Source organism: Brassica napus, chromosome C5, assembly GCF_020379485.1.
Source record: "Brassica napus cultivar Da-Ae chromosome C5, Da-Ae, whole genome shotgun sequence".
Classification (NCBI taxonomy): domain Eukaryota; kingdom Viridiplantae; phylum Streptophyta; class Magnoliopsida; order Brassicales; family Brassicaceae; genus Brassica; species Brassica napus.
This window is the reverse complement of record NC_063448.1, coordinates 53182058-53192392: the sequence shown is the minus strand read 5'-3', so window position 1 is coordinate 53192392 and position 10335 is coordinate 53182058. Positions and strand designations below refer to the sequence as shown.

Below are 10335 nucleotides of genomic sequence, written 5' to 3'. Positions count from 1 at the left end.
AAATCAAATCAAACTTGATAAGTGTTTACAATACACATAAATAAACACATATATGTGAAAACTAATTTTTGAAAAAAACATTTTAGTTTTCCAAAATCTAACCCTAACAATACATACAATACTACAACATATGTTTGCCAAATTCCTAAACCAAAGTATTTCATGATTCACTACTTCCACTCATCTATCTTCAAAACAAATCAATTTTATCATATCTTAATTTATATCACTTAAAACTGTTTATAATTACTTGATTTTTATTTTTCACGCATCAAAATATTTTTTTACAAAATTTATAAATTATTTTTAAAATAAACCGGTACCAGACGACTTACACTTCAGTCGTCCAGACGACTTCCAACATCTCAGACGACTCAGACGATTTACTAGGGCTATATTCGTAAAAATGACTTCTGTTTTTTTGTTTGGTCACAAGGGGCTGAGCTGTAATTTCACTAGGCTTTTAGGTTAGTTTTGCATTTGATTCAAGTTTGGGTATAAGTTTGGGGTTAAAATCAAGTTGTGGGTTAGTTTTGCAAAAATCCCTCATTTATATGTCAAAAATTAAAATAAATACAAGAGAGATATTTCAAAACTTTTCCATCGCAGCCTAATCAAAGCGTCTTAATTAACCCAGATTAGACGGATGCTTGGTGGACAAGCGACTCTATAATTCAAGGACCCGGTTTAGCGATCTCAGTGCAAGCAGGTGGAATCATCTGTCCGGTGAGAACAGGCTTCATGTTAGCACATGCCCCCACAGCTGGTCCTTCTGGACCGTTGTGGACCAAGTTGATGTCAGCAAGAGCAACATTAGTGCAAGGTGTGCCTACGCTGCAGATTAATTTCACCGCAATCTTTGTCGCTGATGTGCCTTTAATGTTCTTGAAAGTCACGTCCGATAATTTCACTTTAGATGGTACCTACACATATATTAATAGAAGATATATTTATAAGTTCGATGTATATGATGTGACAAAATTTAATTTGTTTTTTTTGTTATAATATTTGATTCGGTTACATACCCCAGCTTTGCAGTCGGCATACCACTACAAGAAAACAGCGGTATTCTGACGGACATTCCGACGGAAAATGAAATCCTCGGAATATACCAAGGAATTTCCGAGGAAATTCCGAGGAAACACAAAATTGGGATTCCTCGGAATTTCCTCGGAATATACCGACGGAATTCCGAGGAAACCTCAGTCCGTCGGAATATTCCGAGGAAATTCCGAGGAACAATGTGTTCCTCGGAAAAAACCGATGAATTCCGAGGAAATATTATAGCCGTTGGAGAGCCGTTGGGGGATTTTACAAAATTCCGAGGAAATTCCGACGAACTAGCCTTTTCCGTCGGAATTCCGTCGGAATTTCCTCGGTATGTCGGCAGGATTTAATCTATATAAACAAGCACTCCTCTTCCTCTTCATTCACTCCATATCTTCATCCTCCCTCTTACTCTATTTACACACGAATTTGATTCATAAAAAATATGTCTCCTTCAAATTATTTCCGTTCTTGGATCGATCGACCTCATTTGGATCCGAACACGAGATTGCTTACGGAAGAATACCAACGAGGTATAACCGAATTCATGGGGTTAGTTCACCGACAACCGGAAGCAAAAACAGGTAAGTTAAGATGTCCTTGCTCTAATTGTAAAAATAGAAAGGTTATTAAAGAGTGGGATGTTTGGACTCATCTATATTTGAGTGGGTTTACACGAAGTTACAAAATTTGGTATCATCATGGGGAAACTGATTATGAACATGGTAGTACTAGCGAACCTCAGCCAGCGGTTAGATTAGAAGAACCAATTAGAACGGATGTAGATTATGGTGTAGGTACTGAGCAGATGGTAAATGATCATTTTAGAGGGGAAGATTTACCCAATGCAGAAGCTAGGAGATTTTATGATATGTTGGATGCTGGAAAGCAACCATTGTACGAAGGTTGCAGAGATGGTCATTCAGCTTTATCATCTGCTACAAGATTGATGGGCATTAAAACAGATTATAATTTGGCTGAAGACTGTGTGGATGCGATTGCTGATTTTGTAAAAGGTATTCTACCCGAGGATAATGTAGCTCCTGGTTCATACTACGAGGTTCAGAAACTCGTAGCTGGTCTTGGTTTATCGTATCAGGTAATAGATGTATGCAGCGACAACTGCATGATTTATTGGAGGGCGGATGAACAGCGGGTTACATGCAAATTTTGTGGAAAGCCTCGTTATAAAGATACGAGTGGAAGAGTTCCAGTGCCATATAAAAGGATGTGGTATTTACCTTTGACGGAAAGGTTGCAGAGGTTGTATCTGTCTGAACGCACAGCGCAACCAATGAGATGGCATGCGGAGCACTCAACAGATGGTGAGATCAGACATCCTTCAGATGCAAAAGCGTGGAAGCATTTCCAATCAAAGTATCCCGACTTTGCGTATGAGAGAAGAAATGTCTACCTTGGATTATGTACTGATGGTTTTAGTCCGTTTGGCAAGAGTGGAAGACAATATTCTCTATGGCCCGTCATTCTTACACCATACAACCTCCCCCCAAACTTGTGCTTGCGACGAGAGTTTTTGTTTCTCTCGATTCTCGTTCCCGGACCAGAGCATCCTAAGAGATCACTTGATGTGTTTCTTCAGCCACTAATATATGAGTTGCAACAACTATGGGCTCAAGGTGCTGAAACATACGATGTTTCGTGTAAAGAAAACTTTCAAATGCGGGCAGTACTAATGTGGACAATAAGTGATTTTCCAGCATATGGTATGTTGTCTGGATGGACAACGCATGGAAGGCTATCATGTCCATATTGTCAAGATAACACTGATGCTTTCCAACTAAAACACGGAAGGAAAACGTGTTGGTTTGACTGTCACAGGAGATTCCTACCACCTGATCATCCATATCGTAGGAGTAGGAATTTGTTTACGAAGAACAAGAGGGTGTTTGACAGTCCACCTCCGGAAATTTGTGGGAAAGATTTGAAGATACAACTAAGAGATTTTGGTGCAGAAAGGACGCCAGAAGTCGGTGGACATGAGCGTTTTCCGGTAGATGCTGTTGGAGAACTACATAACTGGCACAAAAAAAGTATTTTCTGGGATCTGCCATACTGGGAGGATCATCTGCTAAGGCATAATTTAGATGTCATGCATATTGAGAAGAACTTTTTTGACAATCTCATGAACACGATCCTTAATGTTCAAGGTAAAACAAAGGATAATTTGAAGTCAAGACTGGATTTAGTCGATATATGTGCTCGTTCAGAACTTCATGTTGATGAAAATGGTAGGGCTCCTTTTCCCATATACCGACTTGATGCAGCGGGAAAAGATGCGTTATTTGATTGGATTTCAAACGATGTGGAATTTCCAGACGGTTACGCATCAAATTTGCGTAACTGTATCGACAGAAAGGAAGGAAAGTTTACTGGCTTGAAAAGCCACGATTGCCATGTAATGATGCAGCGCCTCCTTCCGTTCGCCTTCAAGGAACTATTACCACGAAATGTTCATGAAGCAATTGCAGGGATAAGTGGTTTCTTCCGCGATTTATGCACGAGATCAGTGACTCTTGAAGGTATTGAAAATTTGAAGACTAACATAGCCGTGATTCAGTGCAACCTTGAGAAGATATTTCCTCCCTCATTTTTTGATGTTATGGAGCATCTTGTTATTCACCTGGCAAGAGAATTGGAACTTGGTGGTCCTGTGCAGTATAGATGGATGTATCTGTATGAGCGGTATATGTTCCATTTGAAGAAGATGGTGAAAAATTTAAGTAGGGTGGAAGGTTCTATAGTCGCACAGATGATCAATGAAGAAACTTCAAACTTTACCGAGTACTACTTTCCAGCAGAAGTTCAGACCAAAAACAGAAGACCTGCTCGGCATGATGATAGAGGCGAACGGGCAGCATATCATGTTACGGTTCCAGACATTTTCACAGATGTTGGACGACTTAGCGGAAAACCAAAGGACCGTCGACTTACTGAGCAGGAGCGCAGTCATTTGCAAACATATTTGCTCACCAACTGCGAAGACGTTCTTCAATATGAGAGGTAAATAAATGAGCTTACAAATTTTTATTTTAACAAGTTGAAATTTAAATCTTAATTAATTACATTATTGTCATCATATACAGGATTTTCATGGCAGAAAAGCGGTTCGAGTATAGATACGCCACAGAGGACGAACTAGAAGAAATGAAGCAGAGAGAATTTAGTGGATGGATGTTTACTTATGTGAGTGCTTTAAACAAATTAAAATATATTTTATCACATATTTATACTAATTCACATTTATTGATATAATATATATATATGTGCTATTAATAGGTGTCTGCTGGTTTGGCCAGAGGTGAAACATTTGACGATTGGATACGTGAGATGGTCGTTGGACCAAACTTTGTTGTGAAGTCATATCCGAGATTTTGTACTCGAGGATATGCATTCACAACTCAGAAGAGGAGACGTTCGAGTACGACTTATGATGCTGGCGTTTGTTCTGCATCAGGAGATGATGTATACTACGGACACATACATGAGATTTTGGAAATTAAGTATTTGGGCATGGTTGGATTGCGCTGTACTGTTTTCTATTGTGATTGGCACGACAACACCCCAGATCGAGGTGTGAGAACAGATGCATTTGGTGTTACATCAGTAAATTCGAGGCGAAAGCTGCAATATTATGATCCTTTCATTCTTGCTTCTCAGGCCGATCAGGTAATTAAATGTTAATTATTCAGAATGATTCATCATCATGTGTATTAATTTATAATTTTTCTAAATGTTACAGGTTTGTTATATCAAGTACCCCCGGGTAAGGAACAGAGATGATCCATGGGTTACTGTTACAAGACTCAACCCGAGAGGCCGAGTTCAGGGAAGTTCTGAGCTGGAAGACCCACTACAACCAAGCAAAACCGGCAACTTAAGTGCAGCAGAAGATTTAGCTGGAGTTGGCCTTGTAGTCGATTTAACCGACTTTGGAGAGGAAGCCGTCGTTCACGTAGAGGATGAACCAGTGATTGGAGAGTTTCACGAAGATCCAGATTCAGATTCATCTGGTGATGATGACTCGGAAACAGACTACCATTGAACTTATTTATTTTTATTTTTAAAGAAATACCGAGGAAATTCCGAGGAACACTTGATATAACCTCTTTCCTCGGATAATAGTTATTTGGTTTATCTAGCAAGGCAAAGCTGAATACGAATTAAAAACTACTCAGAACACAACCAAATAAAACGAAGAAACCATGTAAAAGAAATACGAACTCATAATTAAGAAACCCAAAAAAAAACTCAGTTCAAAATTAACAGAAAATAAGACCATAAAACGTTAGAATAGAAAAGAAAATAAAATAGCCGGTGATAGCTCCTACTCCTCGTCTCCTGCTCCAGATGTTCCTGCATCGTTGGGTCTCTTGGACCTCTTTCTTACCCTGTGTGTACCACTCGAACCCGAACCAGAGGTGGATGGAGAGTTGTCCCGATGAACTACATCATCCTTTTGGCAACGACACGGCCTGATACGTAAAATGGTAGCCCAGATCTTGTGTAGCATGTCGTTGTTTGTCTTTATGCTCTGATCTCTCCAATGTTGTTGCTGGTGCGAAGTGGCGTTCGGTGGAAGCTCTTGCAGCTTGTACTGGCTGGAGTCTGATGGGAGTAGCTGATGGGGTTGTGAATCATCTGGAATGGCTTGTGCAGCCTCATCTTCTCCTTCTTCATCAACCACGCCCTTGCCTTTGGTCTGATATTTTGGCGTGAAGAAGGATGGCTTGTCTACTAGTGCGGTAGCAGGGGGTAGGAACTCAACTGCAGCCTCTGAAAGTAGAGAAGTGAGACCGATCTGAGGTAGGTGGCAGTAGAGTGTTTTCTTCGCTCGGTCCTGGAATACGTAGACGTAAGGACCATCCCGATGGATCCTCGAGTGGGGACCAGCTATGAACTCCTTACTTACTAGAGAAATGACATCCAGGTAGTTCCAAGCAATGTTGTTCGATCTGTCCAGTGCTACCTCCTGGTTCTTGCAGTCTACACCCACATGTCTAAGGATCCGAGTAATCACTGCACCAAATCCACATGCATTGCTCTTTTTTTTGGTTACTTTCCCCTTGTATCCTGCTAAGTTTGCGGCCAGCACCGCTCCCATGTTGAAGGCAGTAGCAGGTGGGAATGTAGAGTTTCCAAATGCCGGTAGCAAATGCCTCACACCTTGGTACAGGAGGCACAACTCCCATTGCGTGACTGATGCGGCTGTGGTTGTCCCGTATAGCAATGAGCCAATGAGGCGTGTGGCATATCTCAGTACTGGGCTCCGGATAAGTGACTCCTTTGCCTGAGAAGATCAATAAACCCCTGTGCCAATCGTTTCCCAGAAGTTCAACAACTCTGAAGTCCAATAAAGACCAGATGTCCTCTCCCCTGCACTCAATCCAAATAGTCTGCAGAGGTCCATCTTTGTAATCGATCGATTTGTTTTTCTTCAAAAATGCATCGATCGATGCGTTTTTAAAAAAACATACAAGATTTTCCGAGGACATTCCGAGGAACAATTGAGATTCTCGATCGATCGATGGGATTCTCTCATCGATCGATCACAATCTTACGGCCCGGTCCATCTTTGTAATCGATCGATTTGTTTTTGTTCAAAAACGCATCGATCGATGCGTTTATTTAAAAAAAATTACGTTTTGAAACCCCAAACACTAGTTCCTCGGAATTTCCTCGGAATATTCCGAGGATATTCCGAGGAAGAAGAGGGTTTCCTCGGAGTTCCCTCGGAATAATCCGAGGAAATTCCGAGGAAATAGGGTTTTTAAACTGAAAACAACGTTTTGCCGTTTGAATAACACCTATATAACCCTTATTAAGTGTCTTACGTTCATTATGAAGACAAAAATTTGTTCCTTACCGTATAATTAACACTTTTCCGATTGTATGAACGAAATCTCGCAACATAAGACAAACACTTATACCTTTTAATGAACGGTAAAGGGAATACTTTCAATTAGTTTTGAAATTTTTTATTTCATGGTTTATGCTCATCTATACAAAGAATCCTCAATGGTATGCATTACAATTGTATAAGAAATGAAATACGGCAAAAAAAATTGATGTTTTGAAACCCCAAACACTAGTTCCTCGGTATTTCCTCGGAATATTCCGAGGAAATTCCGACGGATATTTTACTATCCGTCGGAATTTCCTCGGAATATTTTCATTTTACCGGGCAAATATTTCGCGAAAATTGAAATTAGAATTCCGACGGAATTCCGACGGATAATATCCGTCGGACCCTAGGTTTTATAACCACGAGCCACTTCTTCTTCCCCATTTCTTTATTTTTCCTCTGCGCGACTCCTCTCTTTTTTCTCCGTCGATTTCCCCCTGAAATCCGACGATATCTCCGGCGATCTCCCCCTTTTCTTACACAAATCATGTAAGGACCCTATCCACTCTCTTAGGTTCTATTTGTTAGGTTTTTGTGTAGTTTTGATAGATTTTTGTTAAGGTGATTGGTTAGGATTGTGAATTCTTTGTATAATAGGTTTAGAATTGTGATTTGGTTGAATGATTTGTTTTGTTGAATTGATTTAGAATTTTTGTATAATTTTTTTTTCTATTTATAAAATCGATTTTTGTATATAAAATCGATTTTTGTATTTTAAAAAATGATTTTTCTATATAAATTCGATTTTTTGGACTTTACAAAAAAAAATTTCTATATAAATTCAATTTTTTGGATTTTACAAAACATTTTAAATATCTATAAAACTTTTTTTGTGATTAAAAACTATTATTTGGGATTTAAAAATATTTTTAATATATATATATTATTAAAACTATTTTTTTGTAATTATTAAACTATTTTTATTTATTCCAACTATTTTTTGTTTATTAGAACTATTTTTATATATTTATTAAAAATTTTAAATATATATAAATCTTTTTTTGTGATTAAATTATTTGGGAATTTTTTTTTTAAAAAAAATTAATTTATATATTTATGTATTTATTAAATATATTTTTTAAATTTACAGGTCTCATGATGATCCGACCCGGCCTCGACAGCGTCGTGGTCGTGGTGGTACGGGGAGCCAGTCTCGGGATTCCAGCCATTTTCAAGATTCCCCTTCGCCCCACAGCTCCAACCATACATCTCCCTCTGCTGCACCCGCTCCTGCTCCTCTCGCTCCCGCTGCTGCATCCGCTCCTGTTCATCCGGGTCCTCCGGGAGTGATGCGTGTTGCGGAGTTGGTTCAACAGCCCGGTCGTGACCATCTTCCGTATCTCACTCCGTATCCACATGGACGGGGTCAAACATGGTAATTAAACATTTTTTTTTCTTTAAATTTGGATTCATTATTAACCGTTTGTTCTTTTACTAAGGTTCAACCGATCCGGGAACGGGATCAGCGCATGGATCAACCGTATGATGTACTCGGCTCTCGACAGTGGACATCCGACTTTCACTCACTTCCCAACCGACAAGCAGGTTCTGTGGTTTCGTCAGTTTGCGGTAAGTATTCTAATTTTTTACTTATATTTTTAATCTTTAATATAAATTTTCTACTAATTGTGTTTTTTTCAGCAAGAGTTCAACTGGAATTCCGATGAGACGCTCTTTATCTATCACCACTTCGTCCATAAAGTAATGGACAACTATGGGAAGCAGATCCACGAGTGGAAGAAGAAGTGGGAAATAAATAAGGTTCGATTTAATTTATTAAACCATTTTTTTAATTTATTAAACTATTTTTTAATTTATTAAATTTTTCTTTTTTTTTATTAAAAGGTCCCAAAGTCGATGAACGACACGGTCTGGAAGGAGTTGTGTGCGCATTGGGATAAGGAAGAGACGAAAGAAACTTCTTCCACCAACTCCACCAACCGCAAGAGCGACCGTAAAGGGAAGGGCATCTACAAGCATAACTTGGGTGCTCAATCTATTGCCACTCTCGGAGATCGCATGGTAAGTTCAACCGTTTTTTCTTCAATTATTTGAGTTTCAGAATTTAAATTTATTGTGCATTTCTTCTAATTTCTAATGTTTCTTTAATTTATGCTTTTTTTCAAGGCGGAAGAAAATGATGGCGAGCCGGTTGATGATCTCGCCCTAATGAGGAGGGCGTATACCAACAAGAAGACCGACCAGATTGATGACGGTCTTGTGAGGGACGTGGTCGACCTGGTCCAAACTCAGGTGGTAGACGAAGTGTCTCAGCTTCAAACCGAGGATGACGCTTCGACGGCTTCGACCAACTTGTCCCGGTTTCGAATCAACGAAATCGTTGAATCCGTAAGTTCTTTGTTTTTAAAAGTTCAATTCATTTATTTTTTGGTTTAAATTTCTAAATTTGGCTTTTTTCTATTCAGTCGGTTCCAAAGAAGAAGGGACGTTTGGTCGGTTTGGGTCGTCGCACCCGGTCGGTTCCCCCTTCTTCTGCACCACCGCCCTTCGTTGATCCAGAAGTACTTACGGCCCAGTTGAAGGACAAAGATGATCGTATATCTTTGTTTGAGACCCAGATGGCGGCTCAACAGGCGGGCTATGAGGCACAGAGGAGGCTGAACCAGCAAATGATGGAGATGATGCAGAGGATGTACCCGAACGAGGTGTTCCCGGACGTGCCAGACCCGTAGTTTTTTTTTTTCCACAAACTCGGAATGTTTTATTTTTATTTGTGAAACTTTGAATATTAATTAATATGATTTCAATTTTACTTTTAATTTCATATTTTCGAATTTAAATTTCAGAAATTTTATCTTTTTAAAAAAATTAATATTTTTTACATTCCGAAGAAATTAATTATATTTTTCACTTGATCGATCGATGCGTTTTTGTTCAAAAACGCATCGATCGATGCGTTTTTGTTCAAAAACGCATCGATCGATGCGTTTTTTAAAAAACGTTCGGGCTATACCGAGGGACAGGTTCCTCTGTTTATTCTGAGGAACTTTTCCCTCGGTATATTCCGAGGGACATATCCCTCGGAAAATTCCGAGGGAGCCGTCCCTCGGAAAATTCCGAGGAACTGGTCCCTCGGTATATACCGAGGGAAAAGTTCCTCGGAATAAACCGAGGAAAATGTCCGTCGGTATACTCCTATCGATCGATGTATATATGTCCAAAAACGCATCGATCGATGAACTTCCGAGGAATTATACCGACGAAGTTCTCCCTCGGTATATTCCGAGGGCATTTCCGACAAACTAGTGATCCTCGGAATTTCCTCGGAAATTTATTTCCTCGGAATTCCGACGGAAAATTCCGAGGGATTTCCGAGGAAAAAATAAATTCCGAGGAATTATTTC

The 10335-nt window shown here is 39.5% G+C and overlaps 1 long non-coding RNA gene across 1 annotated transcript; it reads right to left on the bottom strand.

Moving 5' to 3' along the window:
- Positions 1–585: 585 nt before the first annotated feature.
- LOC111206374 lies at positions 586–1148 on the bottom strand. Its single transcript, XR_002658603.1, has 2 exons — positions 1026–1148; positions 586–923 (listed from the first exon to the last, which is right to left on the bottom strand). It is a non-coding gene; the product is annotated as an uncharacterized LOC111206374 (long non-coding RNA).
- Positions 1149–10335: the final 9187 nt, after the last annotated feature.